Below are 20,056 nucleotides of genomic sequence, written 5' to 3'. Positions count from 1 at the left end.
AAATCGCGTGTAAAACTTCCCGCGCACCCCTGAAATACACGCGCCCAGGCTATTCGCGTGTGGAACTTCCCGCGCACCCCTGAAATACACGCGCCCAGGCTATTCGCGTGTAAGACTTCCCGCGCACCCCTGTAATACACGCGCCCAGGCTATTCGCGTGTGGAACTTCCCGCGCACCCCTGAAATACACGCGCCCAGGCTATTCGCGTGTGGAACTTCCCGCGCACCCCTGAAATACACGCGCCCAGGCTATTCGCGTGTAGAACTTCCCGCGCACCCCTGAAATACACGCGCCCAGGCTATTTGCGTGTGGAACTTCCCGCGCACCCCTGAAATACACGCGCCCAGGCTATTCGCGTGTGGAACTTCCCGCGCACCCCTGAAATACACGCGCCCAGGCTATTCGCGTGTGGAACTTCCCGCGCACCCCTGAAATACACGCGCCCAGGCTATTCGCGTGTGGAACTTCCCGCGCACCCCTGAAATACACGCGCTCAGGCTATTCGCGTGTGGAACTTCCAGCGCACCCCTGAAATACACGCGCCCAGGCTATTCGCGTGTGGAACTTCCCGCGCACCCCTGAAATACACGCGCCCAGGCTATTCGCGTGTGGAACTTCTCACGCACCCCTGGAATACACGTAGCCCGCTCCCCCAGGCCCGATCGCGTGAGGAACTTCACGCGAACCCCTGTAATACACGCAGCCCGCTCCCCCAGGCCCGATCGCGTGTGAAACTTCACGCGAACCCCTGAAATACACGTAGCACACTCCCCCAGGCCTGATCGCGTGAGGAACTTCACGCGAACCCCTGAAATACACGTAGCCCGCTCCCCCAGGCCCGATCGCGTGAATAACTTCACGCGAACCCCTGTGATGCACGTACCCTGCTGAAATCGCGTGTGAGACTTTCCGCGCACCCCGGTATACACGCACACGTATTTTTTGTCAGCGGGTGTCCGTGTTCGTGGGTACCCCTTTGCACGTCATTTTTCCTGGAGGGCCACAGTATGGGACATTCATCATGGCAGTATATAGGTGCTATTTGTTGGTGCACCTTTTGGTGCACATTTCTTACAGCCGCAGAGACGCTACCGCCTGCTTTCTTGTGGCGGTCGTGTTTGTGCCTGTGCGCTGGTTTGAGCGTGCGCTTTTTTGCCCTATTCTATTCCATGAATACGTGTTGTAGGCGAGCGTGTGGGCGTTCCGCGCACTTGTGCCCTGTACTTCCCCCGTAACGCCCACGTTTTGGCAAGTTGTTCCCCATTCCGAGTGTTACGCCCGTGTTCCGCCTACTTTTGTTGCGTGCGCCGCGCTATGTGCGAATTTCGCTGTGGCCTGTGCGATTTTCGCTGTGACCTGGCGCACGCTGTTAGATGGCCTGTGCGCCAACGTGCGCCGCGCACTTTTTTATCGCACATCCGCTGGTTTTCTCATGCACGGCCTTCCATGAATCGACGTGCGCTGCTTTTCGTGCGATTTTCGCACTTGCACTGCGATTTTCGCTATTGCACTGCGATTTGCACGTTTTTGCCCACTTGCGCCGCGCTAATTATTCGATGAATCGGCCTGTGGGTGTGGTGTAGTGTATTAAGATTGTGATTTTTCAACTGCTTGATAATAGTGAAATGTTTTATAACTGATGTGTAAATAAATGTATAGTCTTTTACCCAGAAACCTTGAGTCAGTGTTTATTTGAAGCATAGTAATTGCTGTCCTTTGTGTAACTATTGATACTGCTCACATTACTCTTAAAATAAGTCTGGTTTCTCAGCCATCGCTACCACTTTACGGTGTAGTACAGGCTTGTGACAAAGGTGAATTTGTACTGTCACTTGTAGTCTTAATTGTGTGTGGTGTTCCCAAAGGGTACTGCATATGATTCTGCTTAACAGCCCTCATTACAGACTACATTAAAAATAAAATCAATCCTACCCAAAAAATTTACATCGGCTGATTCAAGGGTAAAATTGACCTTGGGAGAGGGAACCGGAGAGGGAACCGGTGCTACAAGGGATAGTGAGGAGAATAGCTATATTATAGAAAATGTGACTCCCCCCCTCTTCCTCACCCTGCTCAGCCTCCCCACTCTTCTCTATCTCCCAATGCCTCTTGGACTTTGGTGAGATATCCAAGTGTTGGTATAGGGCCAAAGCCCAGAGTAACCTTCGAGGATGGAAAGGGAAGTTACCCTGTCTCCAGTGAATGCCAAATATGGACCTATTCACACAGCACAAAATATGGGTCGGGGATGGACTGATTCCACACAACTACCTGGTCCACCCATGGAGCAGCATGAAACTTAAATGGAGCCCAGCTCAATGGAACCTACAACACTAACCATGCTCAATCTAGACCCTGGTACAGCTCCACGACATGATTCTGCATGAGACATTGGAAACGGAACACAATAGGTAAAGTCAAACAACTGAAAGAATACATGCAAAGTATGTCTTCCCCTATAACATATTTTGACTTACAAGCTGACTTGGATGAATAAGTGATGGCAATTGTGCCTCTATATAGTGAAGTTGTGCAACATATTAATCTAAGTTATTTAACAGTTGCTACAGTCATAACTTATTTCTTGGGAAAGCTCCTGGAAAAGCTGGCCATCTCCAATCTTACTCTCCATACTGAATATGTTGGTTGTCTCCATGACCACCATTCTGGCTTTAGAGCAGCCACAAGCACGGAAACTGCTCTCCTGAACACCCATGAAGACTTGCTCTCTAATCTCAATGCCAACCTTCCTATGTTCTCATTCTCCTTTATTTATCCTCTGCCTTCGATATGGTCAACCATGCCATCGTGATCAACCATCTTCATGACAACCTGGGCATCACAAGTCAGGCCCTAGCCTGGTTGACTTTATTTCTCTCTGATTGACCCTCCAAGGTACAACTTGGGTCCTGTCTCTCTACCACCTCTCTCGCTACATGTGGTGTACCCCAGGGTTCTAACCTCTCACCCTGGCTCTTCAGCCATTACTTGGCACCTCTGGCCCACCTCATCTCTTCCTTCTGTTCTAACTTTCAGTGTTATGCGGATGACACTCAGCTCTCCTCCAGACTCTCCTCAGCCTCCTCTGCTCTCTTGCTTATACCTGATTGTCTATCCACGATTCAGGAATGTTGTGCCTCCAAAGTTCTCTGCCTTAATGACAGTAAGACTGAGATCCTTCTCATTGGGACCCCTGCTCTACTTTCCCTCTTTCACTCTGGCCACCCATCCTGGGCCCTCCACATGCAGCTTCCTGTGAGGCAAAGAACCTTGGGGCTATCTTCAACTCCACCCTCTCCTTCTCTCCTCACATTTCTGACATCTCTGAGAAGTCACACTACCAGCTGCAACTACTCAGAGGTATTCTTCCTTTTCTCACTTTTCCCCATAAACCCTCTGTCTGCAGAGCCCTGGTTCTCTTTAGGCTGGACTACTGCAAACCTTTTTTTTTTAAATCTGCCTGCCTTTACTCTTCGCCCATTGCAACTAATCCAGAACAGGGCTGCAAGACTTATCCTTGGCCTCAAGCCCAGGGATCGTATTTCACCAGCACTGAAATCTCTCCACTGCCTCCCAGTGGCTGCAAGGATCAAGTTCATGACCCTCTGCATTGTCCACAAGGCTTTCTGGAGCAGGGGACCACACTACATCCAACTCTCTCTTCCTAAGCTTATTCCTTATGAAGCCTTCCGCTCATTCACCTCCAGCTCTATGAGGGTCAGACACTTCTCCAGGCAGAGAGTGGGGGGATAGATATTTGTCCTCGGCTGGGGTCTCCCTCTGGAGCAGTCTCCCTGCCTCTCTCAAATTTGAGCAAGACCAGCTAAGGTTCTGGAAGCAACTCAAGACCTTCCTCTTCACTTCCGCTTTCTCTCTCTCTCTCTCTCTCTCTCTCTCCCCTGCTGATGCTCCTGTCTGCTGCACTAACTGGTTATCTGGCCACCCACTGATCCTCACAGTCACCAGGTTCCTGCATGACCAGTTGCCCCTTGCACTGCCTCTTGGCCTCCCACCCACGTAGGCACTGTTTCTGCAACCCTACAGACCACTGCCTCCATGCACTTGAGCCACCACCCTGGCAGCACTTACCACATTTTGCCACTGCACTCCCAACCCCCCTGGCATTATCCTCTTCCTTCCAACCTGCACTTGCATGAACTGAATGACACAATGCCTAGTAAGATCATTTGTTTTTTCCCCCCTCTGTCTACCCTTCCTTATTTTGTCGTGCCTAGAAAAACATGTTCACAGGCATGTTATAAATCATTTATATCATATCATATCATATAAAAAATGCATGAGTTGCTCATATTTAAATTGATTTAATTATTTCTATTTTATTAATAAACTAGCAAAGGTACCCGTTCTCTGAGCGGTTCCTGTAGACAGACATGATAATACTCTCATCAATGGTTGAAAATCAATGATCTGGTAGGTTGCTGTTCCCATTCACTTATCGCTTGATGTGCTTTGCACCCTGAAGTAAACTGCACTGAGAATGGGTGAGTAACTAGCAGATACCGCAGAGCAGATGTTAGGGGGAAGTGAGTGTGGGTGTGCTGCTGCACACTGGGACCTTCTGTGTTCTCTCCTAACCTGCTGCCTCAACCAGGCCTGGTGCCGTTTGTTGTGGTGCGTTTCTCAGACACCATGCATCCTAGGGCCTTGAATCATGGTGGGACCTTGAGTTGTGTTCCTCATGTCGAGACCGGTCCTTCTTCGATCACATTGATATTTCACCGATTTCAGGTAAATCTCTCATGTGTGAAGGTGCTGAAATCCAAGGAAAGGGGTGGGATGTCCAAATGTTATGTATCCATTCATGTCTGGAGGGTCCTAACAGGTAACTATCCAAAATGTGGTGCAGATTGGTGAGACGGTGTGGAATTGTAGAAAGAACAAGGCTTTGCAAGCCACAAACCTACAAACATATTCAGAGTTTTGCTGAAAACAAGGGAAAGGGTTGGGGTGAAAAGGTATGGAATTGTATGAGGAACAAAGCTTCGCCAATCCACAAACCCACAAACAAATTTTGACTTGCACTTAAATCTGGGGAAAGGGAGGGGTATCAAATTGTCATGTAGCCAGTATTGTCCAGAGGGTCCAAACAGGTAACTGTGCGCAATTTGGTGCAGATTGGTGTATAAATACTAGCAGGAGCACCCGTTCTCCGAACTGGTTCTTTAGACAGAAATGATAACACTGATACTGTAGGTTGCTGTTCCAATTCGCTTTTTCCTTGATGTGCTTTATACCCTGAAGTAAACTGCACTAAGAATGAACATGTGTCGCTGACTTACATACCCCGGAGCAGAAATAGGAGGGAGGCGAGAGTTAGTGTGCTGCTTCCTACTGGGACCTTCTGTGCTCCCTCCCCTCTCCCCACCTGTCGCCTCACCCTGGAGTTGTATAGTGCATTACAGTGCCTTGCGGTGCAAATATCATGGAAAACATGCATCCTAGGGACTGGACCTCGAGTTTCATTCCTCGTGTCGGGGCCAGTCCTTCTACGGCTACATTGATGTTACACTGATTTCAAGCCACTGTCTCATGTGTGAAGAGGCTGAAATCCAGGGAAAGGGGTGGGGTGTCCAAATGTCATGTAGCTAGTAATGTCCAGAGGGTCCTAACAGGTGCTTATTGGTGAAACAGTGTGGAATTGTATAAGGGACATGATTTGCCATGCCACAAATGTCATGAACCGCAGAGTGATCCCCTTTTGGGCTTCCTGGTCCTTGTCACAATGGGCTTACACTCACTAATACTCCCAACATGGCCGTCCTTTTCTATTAATAGACCACGCCTTCCGCGGCTCCGCGCGTCTCAATGCTATTGCGAAGTAGCGACCAGACGTGTGCTCCGTAGCTCCTGTATTATTCCTTTGTTCCAATCCCGCGCTAATCCCTTCCTCTTTCCCCTTCTACTTACCTCCTGAACTCGTGTGCTATCGTGCTTTTTCCTACTTCCCGGATTCCTGGATTCCGCGTCCCGGAAATTGAACGCACTCTGGAGTCGGAAAAGACTCGGGCAGCCTCATTCAAGATCCGGTCCGTCCGCAAGAAGGCATCGACCAAGGATACCAGTAAAGAACGGACTCAGGTGAGAAGGTGGGAACTCCTTGACAGTTTGAGACGCCACCCAACCAAACTTGATATTGATATGGAGGCTGCCGTGCAGGACAAGAATTGTCTACTGAGGTACAGAATCTAAAGGCAGAGAACGCCGCTCTTAAACAATTGGTCCTATCCCGGGATTCTGCTACAAAAGAAAGTGTCTTACTGGGCAGCATCGTGGACAAATACGATGGCTCAGCAAAAACCCTTTGTGCATTCCTGGATTCGTGTTTGGTCCACTTTACCTTCAAGCCCTATTACTTTTCGACCCCCAGTGCCAAGGTGGGTTTCATAATCTCTCAGCTTTCCGGGAATGCCTAACCTGGGCTACTCCCCTCGTTAACTCTGGTGATGCCCTATTGGACGACTATGATGGGTTCATACAGGCCCTTAAAAACATGTTTGACCGCCCTTAGCAGGTCTACAGCGCACAGGAACGCCTGTTAGACTTTCAGCAAGGTTCCCAGGATATGCTCACGTATGTGACCCGATTTAAACAACTGGCTAAGGAAGCTGACTGGTCCTCTGAGGCGAGTTTTACCCTGTTCAGGAGAGGATTGAATTATGAGATTAAGGATGAGCTGGCCAGAGTGGCGCGACCAAACTCATTCCAGGCACTAATGGATCTTGCCATGCAAATAGACTTCCGTATCCAGGAAAGGAAGGCAGAAAAGAAAAAATCCAGGGGAAATTCTTCCAAGGTGTTCTTTGAGAGTACCGTCAGAACGGACACCAAGCCCAGTCACGGAACTAGAACCCATGCAGATTGGAGCTTTTCGTGGACCCGTATCTCCGCAAGAGAGGATGAGAAGGATTCATACGGGGTTGTGCATGTATTGTATTGTGCCTCAGATAAACATTTGGTTAGGGAATGTCCTCTAGCACCCCCTTGGCGTTCGGGAAACACCAGCTCCCGATCCTAGATGGAGCAGAGCTTCGAGAGAGAGATGTTTGATCCACATCAATTCCATCCTTGAACTCTCCTGGACAAAACAATTTGGTGATATTACAAGCCTTCTTATCACCCTCCAAGAATAAGACCTATTCCATTTTGGCCTTGGTAGACTGCGGAGCTATGGGAATATTCATTGATCAAGAGTGGGTTGCTAAACATCGGATTCCGTAGGAGACACGAGGCACCATGCAACCTGTGGAAGCCATCGATGGAAGATCCCTCGCGTCAGGGCCCATAAGCCTGCAGACCAAGGAGATCCAGCTTTCAATAAATCACCATCAGGAGCTGATTAGGTTTGACATCATTAAGTCAGCTCATTACCCCATGGTTTTGGGCATGCCCTGGCTACAGAACACAATCCGTATATCAACTGGACAGCGGGTTCTCTTTTCCTAGGCTCAGAGTTTTGCATGTCTCACTGCCTATTCCTGGAATCATTGTTAACACTCCCAAAGGAACTAACAAGAGAGCAACAGACACCTCTCATGGTATCTAATATCATACAAGTTCCTGAGGCCTATCAAGGATACGCTGACGTGTTTTCGACTGCCATCGTCCAGGCCCAACCCCCACACAGACCTGACGACTGCACAATAGACACAGAACCCTCAGCAGTGATTCCCTACGGCAGGATGTTCATCCTTTCCGAACCCGAGAAAAAGGCCCTCAGAGAATACCTGAATACCAACCTCGAAAATGGCACCATAAGACCTTCAAAATCTCCAGCTGGTGCTTCACTATTCTTTGTTCCCAAGAAGGATACCAAGGAACTCAGACCATGTCTCGATTATCGCGGCCTAAATCAATGCACCCTCAAGGATCAGTACCCACTACCCTTGATTTCGGATATCCTGGAAGCGGTGGAAGGCGCAGTAATATTCACCAAGTTGGATCTTCGGGGTGCCTATCATTTGATCCGTATCTGGGAAGGGGATGAATGGAAAACCGCCTTCAGAACACCTTTTGGCCATTATGAATATCTAGTCATGCCATTTGGATTAGCTAACGCCCCGGCAATTTTCCAACGTTTTATGAATAGGATGTTTTCTGATATGTTGTTTCTCTTCGTCATTGTATATCTGGATGACATATTGTTTTTTTCCAAGGACCCTCTACAACATGAAGAGCATGTGAAGGCAGTGTTACAGAGACTCTGAGAACACAAACTCTTCGCCAAACCCGAAAAATGCTTGTTTAATGTTACCTCTGTTCACTACTTAGGATTTATCCTTAGTCCAGAGGGAATAGGTATGGACCCTTCAAAGGTAAAGGCCATTCTGACCTGGCCTGCTCCCACCTCCGTGAAACAAGTTCAATCCTTCCTGGGGCTTGCCAATTTCTATCGGAAGTTCATATCTAATTTCACCGAGATAGTACAGCCGATCGTTGCTCTCCTGAAGAAGGACACTCCCTTCCTCTGGTCTACACTGCAAGATACAGCGTTTCAGCGCTTGAAGACAGAGTTTACACAAGCTCCTATCTTGGCCCAACCCGATACTAGTTGACCCTTTCTAGTAGAAACGGATGCCTCTAATTACGCCATGGTTGCGGTCTTGAAGCAAGAATTAGGAGATACACTGGAACACCCTATTGCTTATCTTTCACGAACCCTGACTCCTAGTGAAACACACTATTCAGTCCTGGAGAAAGAATTGTTAGCCATCTTCCAAGCCTTCACTGAGTGGCGACATTTACTTCTGGGAGCTAAACATCCAGTCTAGGTCAGTACGGATCACCGGAACCTCCAGATTCTACAGTCTTTGGAGTATAGGAATAGTCATCAGGCGCGTTGGGCCTACTTCTACGCCCAGTATCAGTTCCACATCACTCATGTTCCAGGATCACAAAACCTAATTGCTGACGCCTTATCTCGACGACCGGACTACGAGCCCACTGAAGACAAGGCATATCCTCAGATGTTTTCCGCCAGCTCAAGCAGTCAAGCTCCTAGAAGAAATCCAAGCTCAAACCCAATCGTCTGATCTGTGGAAGGATATGTCCAAGAAAAATCAATGGAATCTAAGGGCCCAGGAAGGATATTTGTTCAAGGACAAGTCACTGGTCATTCCTACAAAAAGACTACAACACAGAATAATAAACCTCTGTCATGATACCCTCCACTCCAGACATTGTGGCGTCACCAATACCCTCCGCCTTATACAAAGACAATTCTGGTGGCATAAGATGAGCTTCGATGTACGACAGTACATCCAAGTCTGTGTTGTCTGTAGTCAAAATAAACATGATAACAAGAGACCGGCGGTCCTTCTACTGCAACCTACACTGCCAACAAGGACATGGGAGATTATTGTAACAGACTTCATTGTGGAACTACCACCTTCCCGTGGATATACTACCATCATGGTTACCATACACTTGTTCACTCATATGGCTCATTTTACGCCCCTGCGTAAACTACCATCCTCCACCGAGCTAGCAGGAATCTTCCTGGAACACATATTCCGTTTGCATGGACTCCCTTCCAAGATCATATCGGATCGAGGACCTCAATACATCTCACAATTCTGGAAACATCTCTGTCAACTTTTAGGAATTCAACGTGCCCTTTCTTCAGGACATCACCCTCAAACCAACAGAGCCACAGAACGTGTCCATCAAACCCTGGAACAGTATCTTCGATGCTTCGCCACCAAGGTCCAGGATGACTGGTCACTTCTGATTCCCGTGGCTGAATTCGCCTACAACAATTCCGGCCATTCAGCACTTAAGACTAGCCCCTTTTATTGTAGTCAAGGGTTCCATCCATCGGTCTTACTTCTGTTCTTCCTCAATCTACACCAGTGCCTACAGTTGACTTCTGGATCGAAACCCTTGTCAAAATACACAAGGAGGCCAAGGAATTATTAGAGAAGGCCAGAACACAGACCAAGAAATACGCTGATTCCAAAAGAAGACCAGGGCCCTCTTATGCAATCGGTGACCAAGTCTGGTTGTCCTCAAAATTACTACCCCGACATCTACGGCTTAATGAATTGGCCCCCTCTATACTATGGTCCATTTCCCATCAAAGAAATCATAAATCCCGTTTCATACCGGATCAAATTACCAGACTCCTGGAAGAAAATACACCCAGTTTTTCACACATCTTTACTGAGACCCTACTATCCATCCTCCCGGAAATCCTGCAGACCACCTCCTATACTGGTCAATAATCAACTGGAATACGAGGTATCCCGGATTTGTGATTCCAGGTATAGACGGGGCCAGCTTCAATACCTGGTTGAATGGAAGGGATATCCCCCTAGTGAAAGAACCTGGGAGCCTATGTCAAACATCAAGGCCCCTCGACTGCTCAGGAGATTTCACCTCATCCCCCCGGGCAAACCTGGAGGGAGGGTCTTCGGAGGAGGCTTGCTGTCATGAACCGCAGAGTGCGCCCCTTTTGGGCTTCCTGGTCATTGTCACAACGGGCTTACACTCACTAATTCTCCCAACATGGCCGTCCAGCGTCAAACCCCTTCTCGCCCCATGCGCTGGACGTAGCCTTTTCTATTAATAGACCACGCCTTCCGCGGCTCCACGCGTCTCAATGCTATTACGAAGTAGTGACCAGACGTGTGCTCCGTAGCTCGCGGTATTATTCCTTTGTTCCAATCCCGCTAATCCCTTCCTTACTTTCCCCTTCTACTTACCTCCTGGACTCGTGTGCTATCGTGTTTTTTCCTACTTCGCGGATTCTGGATTCCATGTCCCGGAACTTGAACGCACTCTGGAGTCGGAAGAGACTCGGGCAGCCTTATTCAAGACCCGGTCCGTCCGCAAGAAGGCATCGACCAAGGACACCAGTAAAGAACGGACTCAGGTGAGAAGGGGGGACTCCTTGACAACAAACCCACAAACACATTTTTACTTGTGCTGAAATTTGGAGAAAGGGGTGGATGTCCAAATGTCATGTAGCCAGTAATGTCCGGAAAGTCCTAACATGTAACTATGCACATTTTGATGCAGGTTGATGAAACAGTGTGTAATTGTATAAGGAACAACGCTTTGCCACCAATCCCACAACAAAAACATTGTGACTTGTGTATATATAGAAGATAGATCGATAGACCTTCTGTGCAACCCTAAGTGTTTCTTGTCCTGAAAGGGCATGTAGGCTGTTGGGAATCAATAATATTAAATTGGGGGACCTCGGTTCATAAAACAAACTTAACTCAATATATAAAAATTATGTACGCCTGGTTTGGGGTGGGTAGAACATTACCCTGAATTGGATGTCTCCCAGTTATAACATCCTACAACAAGAAGAGAACACTTAGAGCTGGGCACTACATTCAGATGTCAATTCCTTATAAGAAGGGAACTAGGACTTCAATAGTTATGCCTATATGTGAGGTTTGCACATTTCTCCCCCTTGCATTGCCCTGGATTGTTTCAAGCATGTCGGGGCCTAGAGGCCCGAAACGCTGTCCATTTCTCACCAGCTCAACGACAACAAAAGATCCCTACCCAAAGGACCTCCACACACCATGCAAGATAGCATAATCTCAGGACTCCCACTGTGCTACCACTGATGCTGCACTGTCCACGCGTTTGCATCTTCAGCTTTAACTCCCTAGCCTCTAAACAAGCCCAGCATCGCACCATGACTTGATCTCCATAGTGCTGACACTTTTTACTGATGCAATTACTTTGTGCCCCATATTGTCCACCTACATCGTCACTGAATGTACTATGCCAAGCACTCAGCATAGCAGATGGTATGAGTTGTGTTTTTAGCCACGCTTGCAACATCTGCCATCTACAACATGCGTTTCTGCTCTAATCACTTATTGTGTACTGTACCTGCCATATTTCCCAACCATGCCCACGTACAGCACCACCTCCCCCTACTAACTTTGCTATTGTCCATTGCTCAGTGCCCCTTTCAGCTCAAATTGTACTTTTAGCTATGCTGTGACTGTACCTGTTTGCCTATCGGGTAAACCTATTGCTTAATCACTGCCCCACTATTTCAAATTGCTCGACACCTGAATTGTATTTTGTGCCTGATTTGCCCATTGTGCGAATCCAATGAACGCCCCCACTTCTATTGCTTAATCACTGCCCCACTATTTCAAATTGCTCTCCATCTGATTTGTATCTTGTGCCTATTTTGCCCACTGTGTGAATCAAGTGAACGCCCCCACTTCTATTTCTTAATCAATGTCCCACTATTTCAAATTGTTCGCCATCTGATTTGTATTTTGTGCCTGTTTTGCCCATTGTGCGGATCCAGTGAACGCCCTCTACTTCTATTTCTTAATCAATGTCCCACTATTTCAAATTGCTCGCCATATGATTTGTATTTTGTGCCTGTTTTGCCCATTGTGCGGATCCAGTGACCGCCCTCTACTTCTATTGCTTAATCACTGCCCCACTATTTCAAATTGTTTGCCATCTGAATTGTATTTTGTGCCTGTTTTGGCCATTGTGCGAATCCAGTGAATGCCCCGCACTTCTATTGCTTAATCACTGCCCCACTATTTGAAATTGCTCGCCATCTGATCTGTATTTTGTGCCTGTTTTGCCCATTGTGCGAGTCCAGTGTACGCCATCCACAAGTATTTCTAAATGAGACGCTCAACGCCACACTGCCCCAAGCTGCATCTTAATGGCTTACGACTGTGTCCGTCTACCTGGCTGCAAGCTCAACGGTTGTGATCTCACCCATCTGCGATCTCAAGAGATACGCACCCCAAACATAGGTACAAACCCATTGCCCACTGTCCCATAACACAGCACTACTCCTGCCTTCCAACGGGGCCTCACCTACCCCCCCTACTCAACTTATCCTTACCCACTATGCTAGGCCTCGTATCTACCATTGTGTTCCCTTTTTGCATTATTCACAATTCCATACCCTGCTCAGAAGGGACATTCATTAAGCACGACAATGGACTAGCCAGACTTCATTGCCAGCGCCATCAACCCATCCCCTGCCCCACGCCTTTCCTACCCACCTCCTCCCAATTTCCCACCACCCACCTTCACAAAAGATCATCTACAGCCTCAGCCAAATCACCCAAAATCACCAAAGCCTTACTACCCACACTAAAACTAGGCGAACTCCCCCCGACCCCTCACCTAACCTTAAAGGTGCACTCATCAATGCACACTCACTCGGCGCACACACTATTGAAATCCACAACCTCATCATTGACCAACAACTAGACATCCTAGCAGTCACTGAAACTTGGTTACACCCTGCTTCAGGCTCATTGCTAGCACTCGCCATCGCCCCAGGATTCACTATACTCAGGACCAACAGGACAAACACCCAAGGAGGTGGATTTGCCTTAATAGCCAAAACTACACTGCAAATCAGAGCCTGCCCTATTGAAGAAATACATGGATACAAACTCCTCTACTGCTCACCCCCAACATCAAACCAAACTCCAAATGTATTATACTAGGAGACCTAAACCTAGGCTGCAATGACCCCCTTGATCATGCAGCCACATCACTCCATGCAGCCATGCAAGATATGGGTTTTGCACAACTAGTTAATGTCCCCTTGCATGATAAAGGCAGAATACTGGACTCAATGCTCAAATTTCTATTGACTCTATCCTCCCCAGCGATTGGTCTGACCACCACATCATTAGCTTCACCCTTAATAACAAGTCCACAGATCCCACCGTGAAAAAAAGAAACAAATGCCTATGATACTAGAAATATCAAAAAACGTACAGCTGACAATCTCTCTCCTGTACTAAGAGAAGCACTTGCTTCCACCACCCCAGAGAGCAACAACCCTACTTACATGGCAGAGTGCTACCAAAAAGGCCTCTCTTCCACCATTGACTCACTAGCTCCCATTACAACCAAAACGCGGGGGACAGACAAACGCTCTAGTTTCTGGTTCAGCGAGGAACTAGTCTCCCTGAGATGCACCAAAAGAGCATTAGAGCACCTTCACAAAAAAACGAATACCCTAGACTGAGCAATGGCATTCAATGATCCCAACAAAATCTGCTAAAAAGCCATAATATCCCACAAAGCTAACACATTCAATCTGCGGCTCATCAATGCCTCTTCTAACTCCAAGGAGCTATTTTCCTTACTCAGACCGTTAGAGAATCCCTGTCAAGACACATCACCCGTCAGCGCCAGTAAAACGTGGTGTACTACAATCCAAGTTGCCTCCAAAATACTTCTACAAAATAAAATTGCTAACAAAAAATGAATCCTTGCAGGCAAAACCTCTCCCATCATGCTAGAGGACTCTCAAATTGCCAATCCCAGCAAACCATTCCATTTCACCCCTGTCTCACAAAAGGCTGTACTAGACACTATAGCCAAACTAAAAGCATTGAGCTGTAAAGAAGAACAATCCCCCCCACTTAGTAAAACTCTATGCCCCCACGCTTACCCCCATTATCACCGAATTCATCAATGCTTCCTTCAATTCCAATATGGTCCCCACTAGCCTTAAAAAAGCTTGGGTGACTCCCCTCTTAAAAAAGCCAACACTAGACCCCTCTATCCCCACAAACTACCGTCCAATAACAACGGTCCCTTTCCCACTGAAAATAATAGACAAAATAGCATACACCCAAGTTCAAAACCACCTATAACAACACCAACTACTGGGTGCCCGACAATCAGGATTTTGCCTAAACCACAGCACTGAAACAGCACTCCTGGATTTAAAATACAAATGGATGCCACCAGGGAATCAGGCAAACTGTGTCTCCTAATGTTGCTAGATCTCTCTGCTGCGTTCGACTTAGTCGATCACGCCAAACTCTGGGCCACTCTTTCCAATAACTTCAATTTCTCTAATGATGCCACCAACTCGGTTAAATCCTTCTGAGCCGACAGGACATCAAAAGTCTCTATTGGCAAAGAATCAGTGAACCCCATACCAGTCCCTATCGGTGTTCCTCAAGGATGTTGCCTATCCCCCACCCTTTAGAATGCCTATACCAAGCTGCTATTTTCAGCAGTGGATGCCACGGGTGTGATCTACACGAACTAGCAGATGACACCCAGATCCTCATTCCCCTATCGGGCGACCACAAGCAGGATTCATTGCTTATTGACCGAATCTATGCACTAATTTAAAACTGGATGGCCCACAACAGCCTCTGCCTCAATGACGCCAACCTAACGAAGATAAAACTAGTAAACGCCCTCTCCTCAGCCACTTCCGAGTGGGGGTTTACGGAACTTCGTATTCGAGTAAGTATTCTGCCGAATTCCAGCTGAAAAAAAGCTATTCGGCTCCAGCCAAATAGTTTTGAACTATTCGGCTCTTGCCTGATACTTTGACATTCTCATTTGAATACAATGCAGCATGGACCCAGAAAGGCAAATATAGATATTTCAGTTTGCAAAACTGAATAGAATTAGACCAGACAAATTGCTATCACACAGCTGAAAAATAACTTAAATTGTAATCTGCTCTTTAGGGCATGTTTTGTTACAGATTCTTAAACAAAAAAGGTGCTCATCTTTTATACTTAGCCTGCAACAATACAGGAACATATTTTCTTTTGGCAAATGTTTATATGCAATGTGCACTTTTTTCAGTTGGAAAAAAAACTAATTGAAAGAAATGTGCATAGATCCTTTCAGTTCCTGTCATGTCACTTCCCATTAGGTACGTCATAATCCCCCCTTTTCTTTTTTTAAGGACTTGAGTCCTGAGTTTAACATTATCTGATATTTTATCGGGAAATTATAAATTGCATATGTTTGTGTATTGACGGGAAAGAGTGGCTAGGACAGGTGAAAAGTGAGCAGCATTTGTTTGGGTGGGGTGAATAGTTGTGAGATGGAGATCACGCATTTCAGATTTCCTCTTGCATGAGCCGACATGAACCATTTTATACATTTCTATGTGAGCTGCAAAGAAGTTTCGAAACCAACCAGATTGACTTTGCAACTGGATAAAGAATGCAATGCATCTGATTTACAAAGGCTGTCCTTTCGAATTTCTGAAGCCTCCTACTTTAACTGGCACTGAATATGCAACAATCTTCTGTACATTTGGTCCCTTCATTTTGGTTAAATCTGCTTTATTTCTGGCTTTTATACTTTAAATAAAGATGGTACATTAATTACAATGAAGAGAAATAAAAGTATGCATTTAAAATGGTGCTTTATTTTAATTTTAATAAGTGTGTTTTTTGAAGTTTGGAACTTGATGTGTTAAATAAAGCAACTATTCGGCTTTGGCCAAATAGTTGCCAAACTATTCGGTATTCAAACAAATACTAAATATGCTATTCGGTACAGCCCTACGTCCTACACAGCCAAGCTTATCTCCCTAAGCCGCAAATTCCACACTCCTAAAAACTGTATCACCCTAGCGAGAGCTCTCATATTCTCAAAGCTAGACTATTGCTATGTACTCCTCCTAGGCACGTCTAACACCAATTTGACCAAACTACAATTCATGCAGAACAAAGCCCTTTGAGCAGCATTAGGAATAAAAAAAGTCCAAGAACCAGGAGAGACAACCATTGGTTACCCATCAAAGCGAGAATCATATTTAAAACCTTATGCATTACACATAGATGCATCGCCAACACTTCCCCGAAATACCTCAACAATACAGTTATGAAAAAACTGTTTACCAGACCCCTTAGATCAAGCAACAACTCACTCCTGGAAATCCCACGATTCGAAAGCTCGAGAGCGGGGGGGCAGCCGCTTCAAAGTTCTAGCCCCCAAACATTGGAATGCCCTCCCGACAATCATCAAGAACAAAGTCTCCCACCAGCAATTCAAAAGTCACTGAAAACCTGGCTATTTAACCAGTTCTAACCTACCCAGACAGCCCAACCCGACATCCCAAATTTGTGCAATGTACCTGATTTATGATGTACTGTATTTAATATAAGCATGTCTTAGTCATATCTGAGCTATTCACCTGCCCAAATCTTTGCCTTACTCCTGTATCATCACAGAATCTGAACCTTGCTGTGCATGGCCTTCTAGAGTATGCTATGTCAGAGACAACCACCAAACCCATTTTCAGGGCACTAACATGAGTCCATCGCCAGTTAAAGATGGAACCCAAATATGGGATCTCATTATGTACACTGAGTGTTCAAAGTCAGTGCAAACAATAGAACTATGACAATACACAACACTCTGCTACAATCTGGAACAAACATCATCAAAGGACAGAAAAAAATACCCAGCATTACATCCCAGAGTGATGCCTAAGTCAAATACATGCATATCAGTGAAGCTAACATGCAAAAGCCCTAGCAATGCTGAAGATAGACCATCTTAAGGAAGGAAAAGGGTTGAAAGTGAAAGAGAGGGACAACGAGAGATGCTTACAAACAACAAGACAGTAATTATGTAGATTTCACACAATCATAACTGCTCACATATGTTACTGTTAGAAACACAACCAGAGGACAAGAGAACAGTCTTGACAATCTGGCAGCTAGCAGACCCTTCAGTTTAAACTTGTAGCAAAGAAACAATTAAGCAAAGCCATAGTAGAAGTAAATCTATATTAATGTGAATTAGCGTGAAGACCACTCTAGGAATAACCCAGCAAGCATTGAAGACAGATTCAATGTTTTCGAACATCAAAAAACTGGAACCAGCAAATCCATAAAAGGTCTCAAAACATCAAAATTAGCCCACAATTAAAATCACATTGAATGCATGGACAGCCACGTACTGCACAGTTACGGAATGGCCAGACAAATACCTGGTTAAGTAAGAGCTGAAGGTAGCAATCCAACATGTGCTTGTCATATTTTCACTTTTTGAAGTCCACCTAACAAAAGGACCAATTTATTCGGTCTGCAAAAAGCAGAAATATCGCCTTGCCTTGGACCCCACCCTCTCTGGCCAGATTAGTTCTAAATTGGGGGTTCCAACCCCCGAACCACTCTTCTTCACCCATCGCTGCTTCCCTTCCCACCCCAGAAATCCTTGTTCCCAAAAACACAAACAAGCAACTCAGACACACATAAAAACATGCACACAAATCAACACTTAGACTTACCTCAACTCTTACCTGTACTCCTGTGCATGTCTGCCCCTGTGCACACTCATGTGCAGCAGGGGCATGACAGTTTGATATAGAAATACCGCTGTGTGTGGCCACAGAGCGGTCTTTCTAAATTTATCTTTTTTTGTATCAGTAAAAATCAAACTACTTTTTGACCTTATACCGGTAATATATATAACATGCTCAAATATAGCTCCAAGTTCAAGATCTATACTTCCACATGGCAGGCGGTGCGCACTTGAGACAATGCATTTTCAAGAGTTTATACCTAAACACATCATAAATATTCCCAAATAAGAAGATGCTCGTTTTTGCCTATTGAGTGAAGGACGTTTGTGTTTTTTATTGTGTTAAGTGTGTTGTTAAATGGCATGTAACTATTATATAAGTGTATGCAGTGTACTGAAGAAAAAGATGCAATTGATATATGCATAACTGTTCATATACAAATGCCAATAAAAAAGGTTAAAATAAATAAATAAATGTTCCCAAATAAGGAACTCAGCACAGTAATAAAGCAACTGGGGCCCAACCACGGTCACCTTTTTGTGTAGGAATACATCAGAGAACAAGTTAAAAATGAGTGCTTAAGGACACCATGCACTGAAGCCCACAAACAGAAGAAGCACATTATGGTGGCCAGCTACAGTACCTTATTAAACATATTCTTCACCAGTTACCCATCTAGGGGATGCATCAACGATAGACACGATCACTGGCAGAAGAAGGCTTGAAGCCATTTATGAGGCATGATGGAATCCCAGCGGATAGAAGACCGTGAAAATAACAAAGCCATTGGTGAATAAGGGGATGGTAGCCATGGTGATCATAGGATAGCTGACTCCATCCTGATTCAAAACTGTAATGACAAGAAAGAAGAAAACCGAAAGTAACAAAATATCTAATGCCTCAATTAAAAAGTGACAACTCCACTGGCAGATTAGAGACAACAACGTTAGGTCATGAGCAGATAACTCAATTTACAGGGGAACCCCAGTCATCAAAAAAAAACAACGTAACCCTGCAATAAGAAGCTCTGTGATAGATCACTGATATTTCAAACAAACATGCAAGTGATAGAAGGGAGGGCCCCAGGGTGCTTCATTGATGAAAAGGAAAACAGTAGAATGAAGTGACTTGGGAACATGTGATGGAAATGCCATTCAAATACATAGCAAGAAAAAAACAGAAAAGATTATGAAAAAAAAGTAAGTAGTAGCGACTTCAGCGACACATCATAATTCTAAAGGAACAGGCTAAACAAAAAAGTAAAACAGATTCTCGCTTGCAAGAGCCACAGCAAAGGGGCAAATCAGTGAGGGAAACTGTATTGACCGAACTCCAGGAAGTACACCTGCTGGAAAGCACCCACAAACACATCATGTCCCCCCAGGAATCTAACATGCTGCATAATAAATTAGGAAAGAAAAATCATTAAAGATTACACAAATATAACAGCACACTCTACATATTTTTTAATGTGATACTCCCTAATTAATTGAACATGAGCAAGACCAAATACCATTTATCAGATGAAACTTTACCAATTCTAAATGGAGAGCAAAATAATATTTTAGCTCGTGTGGAAAGAAAAGCTGCCCATGTCCACTATTATAAATTCTTGAGAAAGCTATGAACGTTGGAGTACACATTATGCTGGCGTCTTTCTGCCCCAACAGTAGCATACAGCCTGCCTACCTCCCAGAGAGGCTAACATTCAAGGAGATTCAAAACAGGAAAATAGAGACAATGAGCTGATATACCACTATTCATGTATGAAACACTCAAGCCAAATAGGCAGAATAAGCCTGAAAAAATAAATGATTTTTAAAAAAATACATTGGGCCTCATTACACGGTAGGCGGTAGCCACGGCGCTTTTAGCGCCATGACTACCCCCTTACCGCATTCCTGGTCTGTATTCCCGTAATAGGGACTTACCGGTCATTCCGACCCTGGAGGACCCGGTAAGTCCCCATTCCGGGAACCATTCCACAT

Source organism: Ambystoma mexicanum, chromosome 1q (assembly GCF_040938575.1).
Source record: "Ambystoma mexicanum isolate Mex_15411 chromosome 1q, UKY_AmexF1_1, whole genome shotgun sequence".
Classification (NCBI taxonomy): domain Eukaryota; kingdom Metazoa; phylum Chordata; class Amphibia; order Caudata; family Ambystomatidae; genus Ambystoma; species Ambystoma mexicanum.
This window is presented reverse-complemented; position numbering follows the sequence as displayed.